Source organism: Hermetia illucens, chromosome 7 (genome assembly GCF_905115235.1).
Source record: "Hermetia illucens chromosome 7, iHerIll2.2.curated.20191125, whole genome shotgun sequence".
Lineage (NCBI taxonomy): Eukaryota > Metazoa > Arthropoda > Insecta > Diptera > Stratiomyidae > Hermetia > Hermetia illucens.
Genome location: NC_051855.1, coordinates 9,023,988 through 9,044,455, shown reverse-complemented (window position 1 = coordinate 9,044,455; position 20,468 = coordinate 9,023,988). Strand labels below are relative to the sequence as shown.

At 46.5% G+C, this 20,468-nt stretch overlaps 1 pseudogene; it reads right to left on the bottom strand.

Moving 5' to 3' along the window:
• Positions 1-7,224: 7,224 nt before the first annotated feature.
• On the bottom strand, positions 7,225-7,796 carry LOC119660857 (annotated as a pseudogene).
• Positions 7,797-20,468: the final 12,672 nt, after the last annotated feature.

Sequence of the window (20,468 nt, the reverse complement as noted above, 5' to 3'; positions counted from 1 at the left end):
TGTGGAACGTATAATGGTGAAAATTTGAGCGCGGAAACCGATATTGAGACTTAGTAGGAAAAATCTACGTAGACTCAAACATGAAGACTTTCCTTCCAAACTTATTCTTTTTAGATTCAAAGTTGCTTAAGTGCAATAAAACGTCGACTTTATTAATCTAGACTTGAGAACCGATAGTGCAGACGGGAAAATGGGGGCGAGACTACACACCAGACTGACTGGCTTGAACCTTGCACAATTTGTGGGGCTCAATTCTTACTAAGTTGAGTTATCAAAGGTTACAACAATATGAACTCAGAAAAATGCAGCCATGCATGCATGCACCTATAGCTAAGTGTAGGTAGCGTACACTTGCCCTGTTGACCTAAAGCTTATAAATAAACTATTATTAGCTTATGTGTCCATAACGGGAGATCATATCAAGCACATTGAGTACTGAAGGTTAAACTAATTAGCGGGACGCAAAAGATGCGCTTTGGAACATGTGGAAGTACTGTTTGTGATAGGCAAACTCAGATTCATGGTTTCTATGTACCTCTACCTACCTCTACCTTCAAGGTATGTCTGCTAATTTCCGAAGTTTAATAATTAAAATTCTTACCAACTGCGCCGGTTTTAAAAAACGGGTAGCAACGTAGAAACCGGAATCGGAACGTGACCCATATTACGGGTAGGTATCAGTGGCCGCTCCGAGGAGCCCAATTAGTGCTTTGGTGCACCGTTTTGATGCCACAAACTCCTAAGACCATGACTGTTGTTATGGGAGCAGGAAGGCAGAGCCCAGCCGGCTCGGATCTTCAGAGCCAGCCCATAGCATACACGAAGGAAAGTAGCTCTCCCACCCTGCAACTAGAAATCTCTCTGAGGTCCCCAAAGGATGGTTTACCCAGTGTCCATAGCCTGACTCTAGCCAGAGCTGGGCAATTGCAGAGAAAGTGCATGAGGATTTCCCTTCCTTCTCCGCAGCGTCGGAGATGCGAGTTGTATGGTATGCCGAGCCTAGCGGCATGGTCCCCTATGGGCCAGTGCCCCGTGAAGACCGCCGTAATCTTTAATGCATTAGCACACGTCTGGCCTTAGTGGTGCCTTAGACATGGTTTATCAGTTAATCCAAATAAAACCACAATGGTTTTATTCAGGGGAAAAAACCCGGTGGCGATGGTCAAGAGGAGGCACACAAGCAATTCCGTGGCCGCCTAAAGGAAGCCATTCGGAGGAGCAAAAAGAACTGCTTCAAACAGCTGTGCGACCATGCCGACATAAACCCTTGGGGCGAGGCTTACAGAGTGGTGATGAAAAGGTTGCGGAAATCACCCCAGGTGACCTATCCGCGCCTCCTGAAACAGATTGTTACCACTCTGTTCCCTCACCACGAAAATAGGGGAAGGCAAATTTTTGTCCAGCTAAATGACGGCATAATACCGCCTGTAACTGTGGAGGAGCTGCAGGAAATATGTGGTAGGTTCGGTGACAACAAGGCCCCAGGTTTGGATGGCATCCCCAACCGAGCTTTGAAACTGGCAGTGAAGACTAGGCCCGACCTTTTCGCCAACACCTTCGAGGCGTGCCTAAAAGAAGGAATATTCCCTGCCCAGTGGAAAAAGCAAAAGTTGTTGTTGCTTCCGAAGCCTGGCAAGCCACCTGGAAACCCAGCGTCTTATCGTCCTATCTGCTTGTTGGATACAATGGGGAAGATGATGGAGAGAGTCATCTACAACAGACTCCTGCCCATCGTCGAAGCCAGCAATGGTTTGTCGGAACGCCAGTTTGGTTTCTGACGCGCCCACTCTACGGTGGATGCAATTGGCATGGTGGTAAACCTGGCAAAAGGTGCACTGATTTCTGGCGGCTGCTGTGCCGTGGTGGCGTTGGATGTCAAAAACGCATTCAACTCGGCCAACTGGAATAGAATTAAACGGGCGTTGGCTGACATAGGTGTCCCCGGATACTTAGCGAATTTGGTGGAAAACTACCTCTCAGAGAGGACTCTCTGGTACGGGACGGATGAGGGCCCCAAAGAGTACATTGTCACAGCCAGGGTACCACAGGGATCGGTACTTGGTCCCCTGTTGTGGAATATCATGTATAATGGGGTGCTTGCTCTTCCCGTCCCAGAGGGGACTACGATTGTCGGCTTTGCTGATGACCTAGCTGTGGTTGTTGCAGCAAAACACCCAGAAGATGTGGAGGTTTACGCAACGGAAACAGTGAGAGCGGTAAAGTCCTGGTTAGAAAAGGCCGGGCTGACCTTGGCAGACGCGAAAACGGAAGCGGTCTTGATAACGAAACGCAGGAAAAATAACACTGTAAAAGTGGAGGTCGGTGGACATACGGTCGTATCAAAGCCGGCTATCAAATACCTGGGGGTAATAATTGACACCAAATTGAGTTTTAGGGAACACCTAGAGTATGCATGCCAAAAGGCAGCCGGTGCCACCACGGCACTTGCAAAAATATTGCCAAATATTGGTGGACCGAAACATTGCCGGAGGTTGGTGCTAGCCGGAGTGGTGCGCTCCATCCTGCTCTACTCGTCGCCTGTGTGGGTAGAGGCGCTTGCAATCTCTCAGAGACGGAAGCAGCTGAACTCGGTTTACCGGCGGATGGCTTTGAGGGTTTGCAGTGGTGGCAGGCATGATCCCGGTTGACATTCTGGCCAAAGAAATGAGTGTCCTGTACAATGCAAGACATATGGAGGGGCATGCTTGAGCGAAAACATGGGGAGACCAACTACCACATTACCCAGTTCCTCACGGGACACGGTGGTTGCTACAGGCAGTATCTGCACCGCTTTGGGTTGGATGATTCTCCGAACTGTCCCAGATGCGTATGCCATACCGGAAGATCCAGAGCATGTGATGTTTCACTGCCCACGATTTGCGATGGAGAGAAGGAGCTTAAACCAGGTACTGGGCAGGAGCGGGACCCCGGAGAGCTTGGTTACTGAGATGCTGGAATCCGAGGAGAAGTGGCTCGCGGTTAGCTCCGCAATCATCCAAATGCAGGAGGAGTTGCTGAAGGAACAAAGAGGGAGGAAAGCTGCAAATAGGTGAAGGATGAGTGCCTAAGAGTAAACCTTCCCCGCGGAGCAATACCTGAATGGTGGTCCCGCGGGGCTGGGGCTAGAGAGACCGGGGGTGGTTTTTAGTGGGTGTGAATCCCACATGCGCCCGGTGTAGTTCCGCCGTTCAGGCGGCGGAGCTGCGGCGGACGTGTCTTTCTAAGATTTTCCACCTCCGTGTACGCACCAAAAACAAAAAAAAAGATAAAAAACTTCTTTGGTTTGGAACAAACATGTAGAGGTAAAGATGAAACGAGCTCTCACAGCTTATGGGCTGTGCAGACGGACCTTTGCCTCGACATGGGGACTCAGACCTCATGTGGTAATGTGGATACATAAACTAGCCGCACTGCAAAGAACTGTTTGTTTGGGTATCACTGGTGCCATGAGCACGACATCCGGCGCAGCTCTGAATGCACTACTCAATTTGCAGCCCCTGGATATATTTATTCAAAGCACTGCAATGAGAGCAGCTCATAGGCTAATTCAATGAGATCTATGGGAAAACAACGGATGTGGGGGGCACAGAGCATTGGAAGACTTACTGGGAGGACTGAATCCAGTTCTTACAATGCCTTCCAATTCTCGTGTCCCCATACATCTGTTTGGTAGAAGATATGTAGTTACCCTGAAGCGTAGAGAGGACTGGGAAGACCCAGAGGAATGTGTGGCGGGATATACGGAAGTCTTCTACACCGATGGCTCAAAAACAGAAGAGGGTTCTGGAGCCAGAGTCTACCTCTCGAATAAAAACGGGAAGTGGGCTTTTCCTTTGGGACAATATGCAACGGTTTTTCAAGCCGAAGTTTATGTGTACCTAAGGGTGGCAAACTGGGTGATTAACGAGCGGTTGAAGGGCAGGCGCATCGTAATCTGCAGTGACAGTCAAGCTGCGCTGAGGTCATCGAGCTGTCGTTTGATCACCTCGAAAATCGTTCAGGAATGCAGAAACCGTTTGAACTCTATGTCTAGATTCAATACGGTGGAACTACTCTGGGTACCTGGTCACTGTGGCATAGAGGGAAATGAAATCTCGGACGCTTTAGCGAAAGAAAGTCAATCTCCCCTATGCCGGGACCGGAGCCAGCAATTGGGGTATCAGTAGCATTGGCTAAATCTGTTTTCAAAAACTGGGAACAAGTTTCCCATAATGACAGGTGGCAGAGCCTAAATGCTGCTCGACACACCAAACTTTTCCTGCCAGAACCCAACATACGTACCGCAAAGTTTATCCTGTCGAAAAGCAGGAGGACTTGCAGGTGTATTGTGGGCATTCTGACAGGCCATAATTCACTAGCTGGGCATATGTTCAGAATAGGAATTACCGAAAATGATACGTGTCTCTCCTGTAATGAGGAAGCGGAATCCACGGAGCATTTCCTATGTGAATGTCCCGCCTACGGACGCATCAGGCATCAGATCTTTGGTGCCGATGTTCTCCAATTGCGACGGGTAGCATCACATCCACTAACGGAAATTCTGCGATAAGTTAACGAATCCGGAATATTCCGTCAGACGGGGGAGGCGAGTACAATGGGCCAACACGGCTGTAGCTTCTCCCCCACCATAAACACACACACGCGTCTGGAACAGGAGCTCCCGTGATCGGGCTATGTTATAAGCGGGCTAAATTCTCCTTGACTTGGCACAGCTTGTAAGCCTTCGCCATCTCAGGCCCGCGGCTGCTAGGTAGTGCTAGTAGACTCGACCCCCGACAGCCGCCTGCGGAACACCGACTGTATTCGCCGAAGGACTGCCAAGGGCAGAGCTTTGCCTGGCAAATCCGTCAGCCCGCTCATTCCGCTCTATGTTCCTATGCCTGGGAACCCAGCGAAGAGTGACCTTGAGTGTGCCGCCCAGACGGTTCAGTGCGTCTCTGCACTGCCCCCCTAGCCGGGAAGATGTTGTCGCTGAGTACAAGGCCTTGATGGCCGCTTGGGTGTCGGTCAGAATGGCTATGTTACGTTTGGGGCTCAAATCACGCTCCAACCACCGACAGAATTCCAATATCGCCAGTAGTTCCGCCTGGAATACACTGGCAAAACCTGGGAGACCATACGAATTGGATACACCGTGTGTATTCGAGAAAACCCCCACGTCGACTCCATAGGCCATCTTTGATGCGTCCGTAAATAATACTGTATATGATACGCGACACTTTGCCCTGGTTGGAAGGTCCACAGCAAAGAGTCTCGTGAAGTTCAGCTTGATTTCCCGACGTATTATATTTCATCTAGGATGTTGCTGTGGCCGAAGGAATTCGCTGCCCAGCATTCCGCACTCACGTAGTCTGACGACACTGCACGCTGCAACATATTTAATGTGGACGTCTAAGGGGAGGAGATGCAGGAGTACATTGAGAGCATTTGCCGGGCAGGACTGCAGACCCCCAGTAGCACCTGCACACGCGGTTCTTTGAATCCTGTGAAGCTTCGTTCTATTGTATTTTTTCTTCAAAGCCTGCCACCATACAATAGGGCCGTACGTTAGGATCGGACGCGCTACAGCGATTTATATCCAGAGAACCATCCACGGGCGGAGACCCAATTTCTCTGCAAAGGTTCTCTTGTAGACATAGCAGGCTATACAGGCCTTCTTAACCCTCAGTTCTATGTTCAATCTCCAATTTAGCTTAGGATCCAGGATTACACCCAGATACTTTACATTAGAGAAAAGAACCAATCTTTGTTCATTCAGCCGTGGTAGATGGAATTCAGGTATCCTTGTCTTGGTGGTGAATAGCATCAGTTGCGTTTTGGTTGGGTTTATGCTGAGTCCGCATTTTGCGGCCCACAGGCACACCTTTCGCAATGCTCCTTCCATGATGTCGCTCATAGTGGACAGAAACATCCCTGATACTAATATCACCAAGTCGTCGGCATACGCCACCACCTGCACTCCGCTGCTGTCCAATGTACGTAAAATTTTGTCCATTACTATTAACCAGAGCACCGGTGAGATGGCGCCACCCTGGGGCGCGCCTCTATTCACAGCTCTGGTCAAGTGATTGCCTCCCAGATCGGACTGGATTATCCTGGTACTCAACATGGATATAATCCGTGAGATACCCCTCCAATCCAATACCGGTCAAGTCTTCCTTGATGACGTTGGTACTGACGTTGTAGAAAGCTCCCTCTATATCTAAGAAGGCAGGGAGGGTATACTGCTTGTACTGCAGCGACCGCTCAACCGTGCCAATCACCTCGTGGAGGGCGGTTTCTGTGGATTTTCCTTTGAAGTATGCATGCTGGGACTTAGAGAAAGGCGTTCTCTCCATAATCGTCCTTAAGTAAATGTCCAGGACGCGTTCTAGGGTCTTCAGCACGAAAGAGGTCAGGCTGATTGGTCGAAAGTCCTTCGCGGACTCATGACCGCACCTGCCCGCTTTCGGTATGAAAACCATTCATGCGCCCCTCCAGGACTGCGGTACGTATCCTAAAGAGATGCAGCTCCGGTAAATCTCAACATCCCACGGCATAACCCTTCCCTGCTGCTTCTGTAGCATGACTGGCATTATGCCGTCTGGGCCTGGAGATTTGTATGCGGAGAAGCTGTTTATAGCCCAGCCGATCCTATCCCCGGTAATTACCGATTTGATAGTGTCGCACAGCTGGCGTTGCCGCAAACCCTCCAAGCAAGGTTGTGACTCACAGTCCTCCTCGCTGGAGGGAAAGTGCGTTTGAACCAGCAGCTGCAGGGTTTCGCTAGAAGATTTCGTAAAGGAGCCTTCCGACTTTTTAAGAAAGGATGGGCTCTTATCTGAAATAATAAAAAACTTGTTGTTTCTTTTTCGTGCTAACAAGTTGTTAGCACTGATGAAGGGACCAAATGGTTCCCGAAATATCAGTATTTGCAAGAATAAATATGAACTTTTTAGGTTTCGAAAGATGAAACTCGTTAGGGGCTATATCTGGTGAATACGGTGGAGGCTCCAACAATTCGAACTTGAATTCATGGATTTTAGCCATTGTCGAAATGCTCTGTGACACGGTGCATTGTCGTGGTGAAAAAGAAGTTTTTTCCTCTTCAAACCTAGTCTTTTTTTCACGAATTTTTTCCTTTAGCTGGTCTAAAGTGTTACAATAATATTCAGAATTTATTGTTTTAGGAGTTTGCAAGTAATGCACAAACAAAATTCTTTTCGCATTGCAAAAAAACCGATGCTAACACCTTGTTGGCCGATTTCTGGACACGAACTTGTTTCGGAGCCGAAGAACCAGGTTCACTCCGCTCTTTGCCTCTTGTTTTGATTCAGGATCATGGTGATAGACCCAAGTCTCATCTCTCAGTGATGAATCGATCCACAAAATCCAACTTTATCCTTTCGAAAACGCTCTAAATATTGCTGAGAAAGTCGTATTCGAATGCGTTTTTGTTCCATTGTTAGCGAATGCGGCACCCATTGTGGACCCAGCTTTCTGAAACCCAATACTTCAGTCAAAATATTGCTTATACTGCCTAATGAGATGCCTAGGGCGTCTAGTAAATTTCTTTGTGTCACTCGATGATGTTCCAATACAATATCCTGGATTTTTTCTACGATTTTTCGTGTTGTTGCTGTTGTTGCACGTCGTTGAGGTGAATCGTTTTCAAGGCTTGCACGACCATAATTAAATTCAGCAACCCATCCTTCTACCGATATTCTGGGCGTCCGCCAATTGGACGCTGGATGCCTTCCAGTGGCAATCTTGCTCCGCCGCACGCCCTCCTCCTGCTTCTTTTTCCGCTTTATCATGTGGTTCCGCTTCGCTGTTCCGCCTCCGCTTCGTTCACTAGCGCCACATGTCTTAGAAAGACAAAAACACGGATGTGTTAGAGGACGGCTCCTACGACAGGCTAGAGGAACAGCTCATATACCGGCTGTCAGTGAGTGAGGAAGCCAAGCTGAACCACTTACCAGTCAGCTGCTTCAAGATATGAGCCAGCTCAGGGGGATAAGGTCGGCACAGAGCTTTTGAAAACGATCTGTTTGCAGCGGCACGCGGAGAGCAGTTGCACCATCTTGACAACGGCTACCCGAAATGAAGTACCACGCCGCCTTACACTTTTCGACCCTCTGAACAGGCGTTGCTTTCTCATCGACATGGACGCGGAGGTGTCGATTCTTCCTGTACTCTGTCCAAACACGTTTGACCTGCAGAACAAGCTTTAACAAACCTCGCAACCTCTTTAAAATCGTCAGTAAAAATTTCCACCCGCATAAACGGCACTCTTTCCATTGTTTTCGGGGGCATTGCCCACCATCGCATTTGCGCACTACTCCATTACTATTGAAACTAGTTTCTCTCAGCCGGTTAAGCAAGATGTGCACCACATTAACACTACCGGCTGTCCTATCTTCTCCAATGTGCGTCCCCTATCACCTCAGAGACTAGGTGCTGCAAAGAAAAAGTTCGATAATCTCATGAAACAGGATATTTGCGGAACTTCCAATAGCTGTTGGTCATCTCCACTCCATTTGATCACTAAATCAAACGGCGAATGGAGGCCTTGGGAAAGTTACAGGCGCCTGAATGCTCAGACAATTCCGAACCGATACCCTATTCCACTCATCCATGACTTTGCGTATTACCTGACAAACTGCCGTGTTTTCATGACCTTGGATCTAACCAAGGCGTATCATCAAATCCCTGTATCTCCCGAAGACATACCGAAAGCGGCTATCTGCACACCCTTCGGAATCTTCAAGTTCCCCAGGATGACATTTGACTTGCGCAACGCTTCGCAGACATTTCACTCTGTCTTACGAAACTTAAACTTCTGTTTCGTTTACATGGATGATGTTTTGGTCGCCTCTTTTTCCGAATCTGAGCAATTGGATCATATCGAGTGCATTTTTCAACGATTTCATAGTTGTTTTGAGTCGGTATAGCAGTTTTGAAGAAAAGAGCGTAGACAGGCTGACAGTGGATCGATTTTAATAAGGTTTTGTTTTACACGATACCTCAAAAGGACTAGGGAGAAGTAAGTTTGAACTGCTATAACTACGGTAGATTCCGGCTCCAGAACCCTCTTCTATTTTTGAGCCATCGGTATAGAAGACTTCCGTAAATCCCGCCACACATTCCTCTGGGTCTTCCCAGTCCTCTCTATGCTTCAGGGTAACTACATATCTTCTACCAAACAGATGTATGGGGACACGAGAATCGGAAGGCATTGTAAGAACTGGATTTAATCCTCCCAGTAACTCTTCCAATGCTCTGTGCCCCCCACATCCGTTGTTTTCCCATAGATCTAATCGAATTAGCCTATGAGCTGCTCTCATTGCAGTGCTTTGAATAAATATATCCAGGGGCTGCAAATTGAGTAGTGCATTCAGAGCTGCGCCGGATGTCGTGCTCATGGCACCAGTGATACCCAGACAAACAGTTCTTTGCAGTGCAGCTAGTTTATGTATCCACATTACCACATGAGGTCTGAGTCCCCATATCGAGGCGAAGGTCCGTCTGCACAGCCCATAAGCTGTGAGAGCTCGTTTCATCTTTACCTCTACATGTTTGTTCCAAAGAAGTTTTTTATCTAGAGTGACCCCCAGATATTTCACTTCTTCGGAGAGTTGAAGGGTAGTACCCCTCATCTCAGGGAGACAAAGTCCATCCAGTTTTCTCCTTTTTGTGAATAAAGCCATTGTGGTTTTATTTGGATTAACTGATAAACCATGTCTAAGACACCAGCTGTCTATGAAATCAACGGCACGCTGTATATTCCTACACACCGTTCCAAGATCCCGATCAAGAGCAAGTACAGCCACGTCATCAGCATAAGCTTGAGCGTGGATTGGCAAATTTTGCAGTTCGCATAGCAATGAGTCGATCAGCATACTCCACAGAAGCGGCGAAAGCACACCTCCTTGGGGGCAGCCCTTCGTCGCTTCTGTAGTCAGGTAGCGATCGACCCCTACCTCAGCGCACAACAATCTTTGCGTTAACATAGCATGGATCCACTTAATTAAAGCATCATCAACACCATGCACTCTGGCGGCATCACAAAGTTTTTGAAAAGGCGCACAGTCAAAAGCCCCTTCAATGTCCACGAACACCCCCATCGCGTACTCACCATTCAAAGTTGCATCCTCTATCTTTATGACCAAAGAATGAAGAGCAGACTCACAGGACTTTCCACGTTGGTAAGCATGTTGGTTTTCACTAAGTGGGTGTGACCTAAATGCGTTTCCACGAATGTGACGCTCCACCAGTCTCTCCAAACCTTTCAGCAAGAATGAAGTGAAGCTGATTTGTCTGAAGTTCTTTGGATTAGAATAGTCATCTTTCCCAGGTTTCGGTATGAAAACTACCTTAACCTGTTGCCAAGAAGAAGGCACGTAGCCCAGAGCAAGACATCCTCGAAAAATATTTCTTAGAGGTCGCTCTAAATGCTCCATACCCTCCTTTAGCATTGCCGGATAGATGCCATCCATGCCAGGTGCTTTGAAATGTTCAAAGGACAGTATGGCAGCTCTCCCCTTTTCATGGGTAACAACCGCTTTCGCAGTGTTCCAGTTCCTCTTGCAACGCTTGCATGTTGAAGGGGTTGCAAGAACCGTCAACTCTCCCCCTACCACTTCTCTCACCCGTTCTCCCGGCTGGTGTAAACTACTACAGGCTGTCCGAGGGGGAGTCTTTCTCCTGGTAAGAAGCCGTAAAGCCGTCTTCGATTTCTATTAAGTTTTTAGTAGTTTTATCCTTGCTTAAAGTTTCTTTTTAGATAGTCTCAATATTTACCTTGGGTAGAAAATATTTTTGTTTATTTTTATAGCTGTAGGTTTTGTGATTTTTTTTTTCAATGTTTTTTTTTTGGTTTTATTATCAACGGCTTTTATTTTAATTTAACAAATTTTTGATATGCTCTCTTCGTTTTATTGCAGTTTCAATGTTTTCATTGCTCACTGTACATATATTTGCCAGATTGTCCCCCATCAACACATATACTCGTATTTGTACATACGAATTTTATAATATTTATAACTTGTGTCAATATCTCCAACAGTTCGATTCTAAAAACTAGTGTCAATATCGTTTTCTTCATGTTCCATCTTATATAAAAGTAACGCTAAGAAAGCGAATGTAGACGGGAATTTCAGGGTCAATTAGAGCATTTTATAGTAGAGCGAACCGAATGAATTGAAGTACTTGAAATTCAGCGCTAATCGGTGTGCGAATTGATATAGAATTCACAGGAATAAAACAGAAATAAAACTTTGAAATGTTGCTTTATGTGAAATAAATGGTCCAAGTTTTAAGCACACGTGCCAAAAAACTGTGTGAGATCTGCCGATATATCACCATAGATATTTTTAAGAGTAGCGTCTATGTCTGTATGTGCTCAATGATTTGTCGGTAACCATTTCTTTATAGCAATGGAAATAACATCCTATCTGAGAGCGCATCCTGCCACCCAAATATTTACCTTGATGCGTATAAACATAGTCATCGTGTGCAAGTGCATCACACTTGTCACAGACGTCCAATCAAGCTGTCAAGTAAGTTATTGGTTGGCGCGCGAGTCACATATCAATCTAGATACAACGAAATATTAGCAAATGCAATGCGACACCTTCCACATGCAGCTGAGTAAGAAGCTTGCAATTTGACTCTTCATAAAAAAATTCCACAATGTGGAAAAAATGCACACGGCAGGTCAGTATTTTCCGTTGAATAAATTAGCGGCTGATATGTGGTTTCTTGCAGTCCGTTCTCGATACTTTTTGCTGAAACGCTGTCCGTGTAACTTTGGAATATTTTAATAATAAATTCTATAAAGTAGAAAATGCTGTTTTCTTTACTGTGAGTTTTAAGAGTAAACTTCTTTTTTTTGCACGTCGTAAGGCCACGACAAAACTGGCGCAGTCGGTCAACCTTTTAAATCGGAAAGTGATTGTTCGTGAAGAATAAAACTAATAAAATACAACAATTGATTACAAACTTTACTAAACCAATTTGTAAATTTTGCAAATCAAAATTAGTGTTCGCAAAGAACACTTTGATTGCAAAATCTAAAAAAACATTGTAATCATAGTAAGTGTTCGTAAAGAACCAACTGATTACAATTAACCTTGAGAACGGGAAGATAAACCCATCTAAAATCATTTTATTACAAGTACAGGAAGTCACCCAAACCGTTTTAAATCATATATTGAGACTGCCATATAAGCTTGCTCAGTAAAAACTGAACTAATAACAATAACAACTCTGCCGAAGCCGGTCCCAAGCCCGATTCTGAAAGAAGGAGGGATGGATAGCTTCAGTCTGAATGGCTGTACGCCACCACAGCGTCTCAGAGGGTAGGTGAGGAAAGTGCAGGAACTTTGCAGTCTTGCAGATTACTCACTGAGGAAGCTATCCCAACATCTAGCAGTTAGGTATAAAATGCGAATCCATCCAATGAGAAGAAGGAGAAATTTGAGGTCCGATACAGATAACTGGCGGGAGTCGTCTGACTAGGTGACTGGGTCGGACTCCCGTAATGAACAGCAAGACGTCGAAACCGCTAGTCGTGGGGCGGTTCGACGTCTAGGCGCCACGACAACCAGGAGCAAGCTCCGCCTGCTGCAGCTGTTTCGCCACAATCTGTGACGACCCCTTCAGCAGGTTCGCCGAAGCACTCTTCTCCACCGTCCAGCTGATATTTCCGCTGAGGCTCGGGACAAATTCCAAAGAGCGTGCCGAAGATGCAATCCACGGAAAGGGCAGTACTAGCAAATATTGTGTGACCTTGGATGGGAGAAATGCATTCAATTCGGCCAACTAGAACCTAATACGGGAATCCCTGGCGAAGATAGATATTCCTGCTTATTTTGCAGCTATTGTCAACAGCTATTTACAGGAACGGAGGGTTATGTATGATACTGATAATGGACTGCAGGAGTATCTTGTTTCTGCGGGTGTCCCATAGGATTTCGTACTGAGCCTACTGCTGTGGAACATCATGTACAACGATGTATTTAATTTTTCCCTTCCGGAGGAAGCCACGATAGTGGGCTACGTCGATGATATAGCGCTGGTTGGAATGGAAAAAACGAAAGCGGTCCTCACCACCAACCGTCGTGAAAGAAATTTTGCCCGTATTCAAATTGAGAATAATATCAATCAAATACTTGGGAGTGATGATAGACGGGAAGCTTAGCTATAAGCAACACGTGCAGTATGTTTATGACAAAGCACTCACTACAAGTGTGGCCCTGGCAAGGAAAATGCCGAAGGTGGGAGGGCCACGGCATGCTTCCAGGTTGCTTATAGCTAGGGTAATTAGTTCCATCCTGCTCTATGCAGCTCCAGTTTGGGGAAAGGCATTGCAGTTTACATTTAATGTTAACAAACTGAGTTCAGTTTACAGAAGAACAGGAAACAGGAAAGAGTCGGGGACACACAGGCTCATCCCTGCCATCAAGGAGTGGTTGGAGAGACGGTACGGTGAGATTAATTATAATCTTACCCAGTTTGTCACGGGACGTGGTGGATATCGCCATTACCTATTCAGGTTTAAGGAGGAGAGAAAGGTTGGTGGAGGAAAGAAAGGACCTACAGGAGACTCTAGGGGAGGTACTCGTACCAGAGAATCTAGTGCGAATAATATTAGCATGTCAGGAAGACTGGGATGCGATTAACTCCATGGTCGCATCTATCGGGAGCAAACTGCGAAAGGCGGAGGAGACTAGAAAAGCGCGTTTACGTACGCCGTACAGAGACGAAAGGGGACCAAGCTAAAATGAGCTGTCTCCAGCCCATGATGTCTGGTGTCTGATGGTTTAACAGGGCTTTCGGAAAGTCGGGAGTTAGAGGGGAGATGATATCGCGTCTAGGCCTGTCTTAATAAGGAATTACAGACAACCCGGTTTTGCGCCGAGGTCCACCAATTCGATATCCATCCTCATGTAGGGGGCGAAAAATTCTTCGGAGGATTCTTCTTTCGAACGCGGCCAAGAGTTCGCGAATTTTCTTGCCAAGAACCCAAGTTTCCGAGGAATACATGAGAACTGGCAAGATCATTGTCTTCTATAGTAAGAGCTTTGACCCTGGTGAGACGGGCGGAACAGTTTTTGTAAGCTGAAATAGGCTTTGCTGGCTGCCAAAAATCGTGCGCGGATTTCATCATAGTAGCTGTTACCGGTTGTGATTTTCGCCCTTGATAGAAGAATTTACCCTGGTTGTGCTATTAAGGACATGTGTGTGTGTGTGTGTAGGGTGGGGAAGAAGCTACAGCTTCTGAGTACTCAGGCCGTGTTGGCCCATTGTACTCGCCACCCCCGTCTACGGGTGAGAACGGGTGAGAGAAGTGGTAGGGGAGAGTTGACGGTTCTTGCAACCCCCTCAACACGCAAATGTTGCAAGGGGAACTGGAACACTGCGAAAGCGATTGTTACCCATGAAAAGGTGAGAGCTGCCATACTGTCCTTTGAACATTTCAAAGCACCTGGCATGGATGGCATCTATCCGGCAATGCTAAAGGAGGGTATGGAGCATTTAGAGCGACCTCTAAGAAATATTTTTCGAGGATGTCTTGCTCTGGGCTACGTGCCTTCTTCTTGGCAACAGGTTAAGGTAGTTTTCATACCGTAACCTGGAAAAGATGACTATTCTAATCCAAAGAACTTTAGACAGATCAGCTTGACTTCATTCTTGCTGAAAGGTTTGGACAGACTGGTGGAGCGTCACATTCGTGGAAACGCATTTAGGTCACACCCACTTAGTGAAAACCAACATGCTTACCAACGTGGAAAGTCCTGTGAGTCTGCTCTTCATTCTTTGGTCACAAAGATAGAGGATGCAACTTTGAATGGTGAGTACGCGATGGGGGTGTTCGTAGACATTGAAGGGGCTTTTGACTGTGCGCCTTTTCAAAAACTTTGTGATGCCGCCAGAGCGCATGGTGTTGATGATGCTTTAATTAAGTGGATCCATGCTATGCTAACGCAAAGATTGCTGTGCGCTGAGGTAGGGGTCGATCGCTACCTGACTACGGAGGCAACGAAGGGCTGCCCCCAAGGAGGTGTGCTTTCGCCGCTTCTGTGGAGTATGCTGATCGACTCATTGCTATGCGAACTGCAAAATTTGCCAATACACGCTCAAGCTTATGCTGATGACGTGGCTGTACTTGCTGTTGATCGGGACCTTGGAACGGTGTGTAGGAATATACAGCGTGCCGTTGATTTGATAGACAGCTGGTGCCTTAGACATGGTTTGTCAGTTAATCCAAATAAAACCACAATTGTTTTATTCACAAAAAGGAGAAAACTGGATGGACTTTGTCTCCCTGAGATGAGGGGTACTACTCTTCAACTCTTCGAAGAAGTGAAATATCTGGGGGTCAATCTAGATAAAAAACTTCTTTGGAACAAACATGTAGAGGTAAAGATGAAACGAGCTCTCACAGCTTATGGGCTGTGCAGACGGACCTTTGCCTCGACATGGGGACTCAGGCCTCATGTGGTAATGTGGATATACGTTGCCATCATTAGGCCGATGTTCGTATATGCATCCGTAGTGTGGTGGGTTAAGGTGAGACAAAACGGTTTTCACCGTAAACTAGCCGCACTGCAAAGAACTGTTTGGCTGGGTATCACTGGTGCCATGAGCACGACATCCGGCGCAGTTCTGAATGCGCTACTCAATTTGCAGCCCCTGGATATATGTATTCAAAGCACTGCAATGAGAGCAGCTCATAGGCTAATTCGATTAGATCTATGGGAAAACAACGGATATGGGGGGCACAGAGCATTGGAAGAGTTACTGGGAGGACTGAATCCAGTTCTTACAATGCCTTCCGACTTTCGTGTCCCTATACATCTGTTTGGTAGAAGATATGTAGTTACCGTGAAACGTAGAGAGGACTGGGAAGACCCAGAGGAATGCGTGGCGGGATATACGGAAGTCTTCTACACCGATGGCTCAAAAACAGAAGAGGGTTCTGGAGCCGGAGTCTACCTCTCGTATAAAAACGAGAAGTGGGCTTTTCCTTTGGGACAATATGCAACGGTTTTTCAAGCCGAAGTTTATGTGATCCTAAGGGTGGCAAACTGGGTGATTGACGAGCGGTTGAAGGGCAGGCGCATCGCAATCTGCAATGACAGTCAAGCTGCACTGAGGTCATTGAGCAGTCCTTTGATCACCTCGAAAATCATTCAGGAATGCAGAAACCGTTTGAACTCTATGTCTAGATTCAATACGGTGGAACTACTCTGGGTACCTGGTCACTGTGGCATAGAGGGAAATGAAATCTCGGACGCTTTAGCGAAAGAGGGGTCAATCTCCCCTATGCCGGGACCGGAGCCAGCAATTGGGGTATCAGTAGCATTGGCTAAATCACTGTCGAAAAGCAGGGGGACTTGCAGGTGTATTGTGGGCATTCTGACAGGCCATAATTCACTAGCTGGGCATATGTTCAGAATAGGAATTACCGAAGATGATACGTGTCCCTCCTGTAATGAGGAAGCGGAATCCACGGAGCATTTCCTATGTGAATGCCCCGCCTATGGACGCATCAGGCATCAGATCTTTGGTGCCGATGTTCTCCAATTGCGACGGGTAGCATCACATCCACTAACGGAAATCCTGCGATACTTTAACGACTCCGGAATATTGAGGACATAGTCCGCTTTAAAGTCGATGAAGAGATGGTGCAACTGATATTCATATTCCAACAGCTTTTCCATCGCTTGCCGCAGGCAGAAAATCTGATCTATTACTGATTTGCCTGGAGCGAAGCCTCTTTGGTATGGGGCGGTGATATTCTGGGCGTGTGGGGCTATCCAGCCTAGTAAGATAGCGGAGAATATCTTATAGATGGTACTCAGCAACGTGATACCTCTATAGTTGCTCCACTGTGTGATATCTCCCTTTTTATGTATGAGACAGGTAATGCTTCTTTGCCAGTCGTCAGGCATTGATTCGCTGTCCCATACCTTGAGCACAAGTTGATGAACCGTTTGATGTAATTGGTCGCCTTCATATTAAAACAATTCGGCTGTAATTCCATCGGTTCCTGGCGACTTATGATTTTTAAGCCGATGAATTGCACGGACTATTTCTTCTATACTTGGTGGTGGCAGTATTTGTTCGTCGTCCTGAGTTGGCGGGATCTCCAATTCGCCGCTGTTCTGGTTGTTCAGTAGTTCATCAAAGTATTCACCCCATTGCTCAAATATGCCCATTCTGTCGGAAATCAGATTTCCCTCTTTGTCTCGGCAGGATGAGGATCGAGTTGTGTAAGGCCTGGTGCGGTTGCTCCCTGTACTTTTCGAGTTCACAGACTTGTTGGTTCTCCCAGACTTCCTTTTTCCGTCTATGAAGTCACTTCCCCGCTCGACGGAGTTCGTGATAAGTCTCCGCCCGAGCCCGCGTTCTTTAAGAATGCGGCATTCTTCCGTTCCGTTGCTAGCTTACATTCATCGTCAATCCAGCCGTTCCGAATCTTTTTGCGGGTCGGGCGAAGTATGTTTGTGGCCGTATTTATGATAACGGTTTTCAGGTGATTGTGAAGATCATTTGTTGATGCTTCATCTCCAGGACATCTGTTGACTGCGGTTATTGCGGCATCCATTTCCCTCTTATAGGTGTTGCGGAGGGCTGTGTTGTGGAGGGTTTCAGTGTTAATTTTCACCTGATTGTCAGAGGGGATTCTGGGTGGTGTTGTTATTCGAGCTCGGAGCACCATGCCAACGAGATAGTGATCCGGGTCTATATTGGCCCCCCTATATGAGAGGCGGCGGCGTTTGATCAACACGTGGGCAATTTGGTTGAAAGTGGCCTCGCCTGGAGAGGCCCACGTATGTTAGTGAACCGTTTTCGCGCAAACCAGATACTTCCAACAACCATTTCATGTGACACTGCTAATTGGATCATCCGCAGTCTGTTATCATTTGTATTTTGGTGTAAGCTATGGGAGCCAACGTATCGCCTGAATACGGGCTTCTTCCCTACTTGCCTGTTAAAATCCCCAAGTACGATTTTGAAATAATATCTGGGACAGGCTTCGAGAGTTCGTTCTACTGCCTCGTAGAAGGTATCCTTGAGGCTTATATTTCTAAATTTGCCTCGCAAGCGCAGAGTGCATAGCCGTTCCCTTATGTTTTCAAAGCCGATAAAAGCAGGTTTCATTTTTTGGCTGACTAAGAAACCTACTTCGAGCACATGGTTTATTGGTTGGCCACTATAATACAGGGTGCGGCAGCATAACTTCCTTTTTTAAAATGCGCGCCACTCAGTTAGTTGATGTCATAGCGGAGCGCTAGTGTAAAGTTTTGTCCCGACACGGTTCAGTCGCCATCATGCGTTGGAATAGTGGGGAGTGTGCCTTTGCCGTTGAGGTTTACTTTTCAAACGGATGTTCGGTTATTGCAACACAGCGTGCATTTCGGAATCGCTTTAATATAGCCCCGTTGGCTCCCGTCCCAGATCGCAAATCAATTGTTACATGGGTCACTACATTCAGACAAACTTCAGGTGCGACAAAAGGAAGAACTGGAGTCCCTCGGGCCGTTAGATCACCTGAGAACATTGAAGCAGTGAGAGCGTCAATGTTGCGATCGCCACGGCGTTCTGCGCCCAAACACGCATTTGCCCTTGGACTATCCGATCGTTCTGTGAGAAGAATTCTTCGTGATGATCTTCATTTTCATCCCTATAAGATGGCGATAGTGCAGGAACTTTCAGAATGTAACTTCAATTCTCGGATGAACGCTTGTGAGCTTCTTCTTGATGTCGTTCCCGAGGGTGCTATTGTTTTTTTAGCGATGAAGCTCATTTTCATTTGTGTGGGTCGGTTAACGAACAAAACATACGCTACTGGGCTGACACCAACCCTCGAGAATTGCATCAAAAGCCTTTGCATTCACCCACCCATTCACAGTGTGGTGTGCAATTTCCTCAGCTGGAATTATTGGTCCCTGGTTTTTTGAGGAAAATGAGGTTACAGTGACAGTGAATTCGGACCGGTATGTAAACATGCTACAGAATTTTTTTTTCCCACGGCTAGAAAATTTGGATTTGGGGGACACTTGGTTCCAACAAGACGGTGCAACAGCACACACTTCAAGAGCATCGATGGCTGTTTTGAGGGAACACTTTCCAGAGCGCCTTATCTCAATTAGAGGCGATTTGGAATAGCCGGCACGCTCTCCCGATCTGTCCCCTTGTGATTTTTTTCTATGGGGTTTTTTGAAATCCCGTGTTTATGTGAACCGTCCAAGAAACCTACAAGATTTGAAGACCAACATCCAAGAAGAAATTGCCAACATAACACTTGCTATGCTAACAGGAGTCATGACAAACGCCAGAAATCGGTTTACGCAATGTATGGAGAATGGGGGACGTCACCTAATAGATTTGATCTTCAAAACAATGTAAATAAAAACTTTAGACATGTACCTACATTATAAAAAATAAATAAATATTTTCCGATGCATACAATAGTTTTTATTGAGTTTTGAAAAAAGCGAGTTATGCTGTCGCACCCTGTATATGGTGTAGCGACTCTTCTCCAGGAAACCGTTCCAACCCATCTCCTGTGACGCTGTTGCATCAGCCCTATATTGGGACAGGGTATCGGCTAGCTGCTCAGCAGCTTCATCTCTGTACAGGGAGCGCACGTTCCATGAGAAAATGCGCAAATCGTTCTTCCTTGGTCGTTGCCGGGTTCATCGTTGTGTTATCTGTCCAGTCCGAGGCTCCTGTTGTGGCTTCGTAACAAGTTGTTTTCCATGTAGGGTTGTCAGCCCTACCCAACCCCCAACCTGGAGGACCAGTTGGTACAATTTGTCCCGTTTTTAGGCGCGGGAGACTCGACTTCCTCCTTCTCCGTCTGCAGCTATTCGATAAGAAAGAGCTCCCAGCGATCACCACGTGAAGGTGGAGATAGGGTTTGGTAGTAGAGCTGTTGGTTTTGGTTCACCAGGCGTTTCCCAGGTTTTATGCTCTATCGTGGGTACCAATCCACGTTTCGTCCTGGGACCTATACTACTCTTTGAGCAGCCAAAATGACCAATGTCTAGCCCCATATTCATCCTCTATAGCTTGTGGAAAAACTTGCTTCCAAAATTCTGTGAAAAAAATGCATACTCTCCGTCACGTCGCTGAACTCAATGGAAAATGGTATGGGGATTTACAGTTCCAATCTTTCAAAAAACTTTCATGCCAAGGGGTATAATCATTTCTAAGTGCGTGTAACAGACAAGTTTTGTTTTCCAGAAAAGCACACAATGATGATGATTTACCTTGTGAGAATCCTACAGGTGCCGGCTCTGGGCTGATCATCTATCCTAGCTTTAAAGCTCCTGAAGAACAAAATAAATATATATAGCGAATATCAGCGTTCTTCAAAAGGCGCTGACGAAATCCGAAGTGGCTGGCTCATCACGGGGCATCAGCAATATAGTTTCAAATCAGCAAGAAATAATTGAAAACACTTTTTTTTT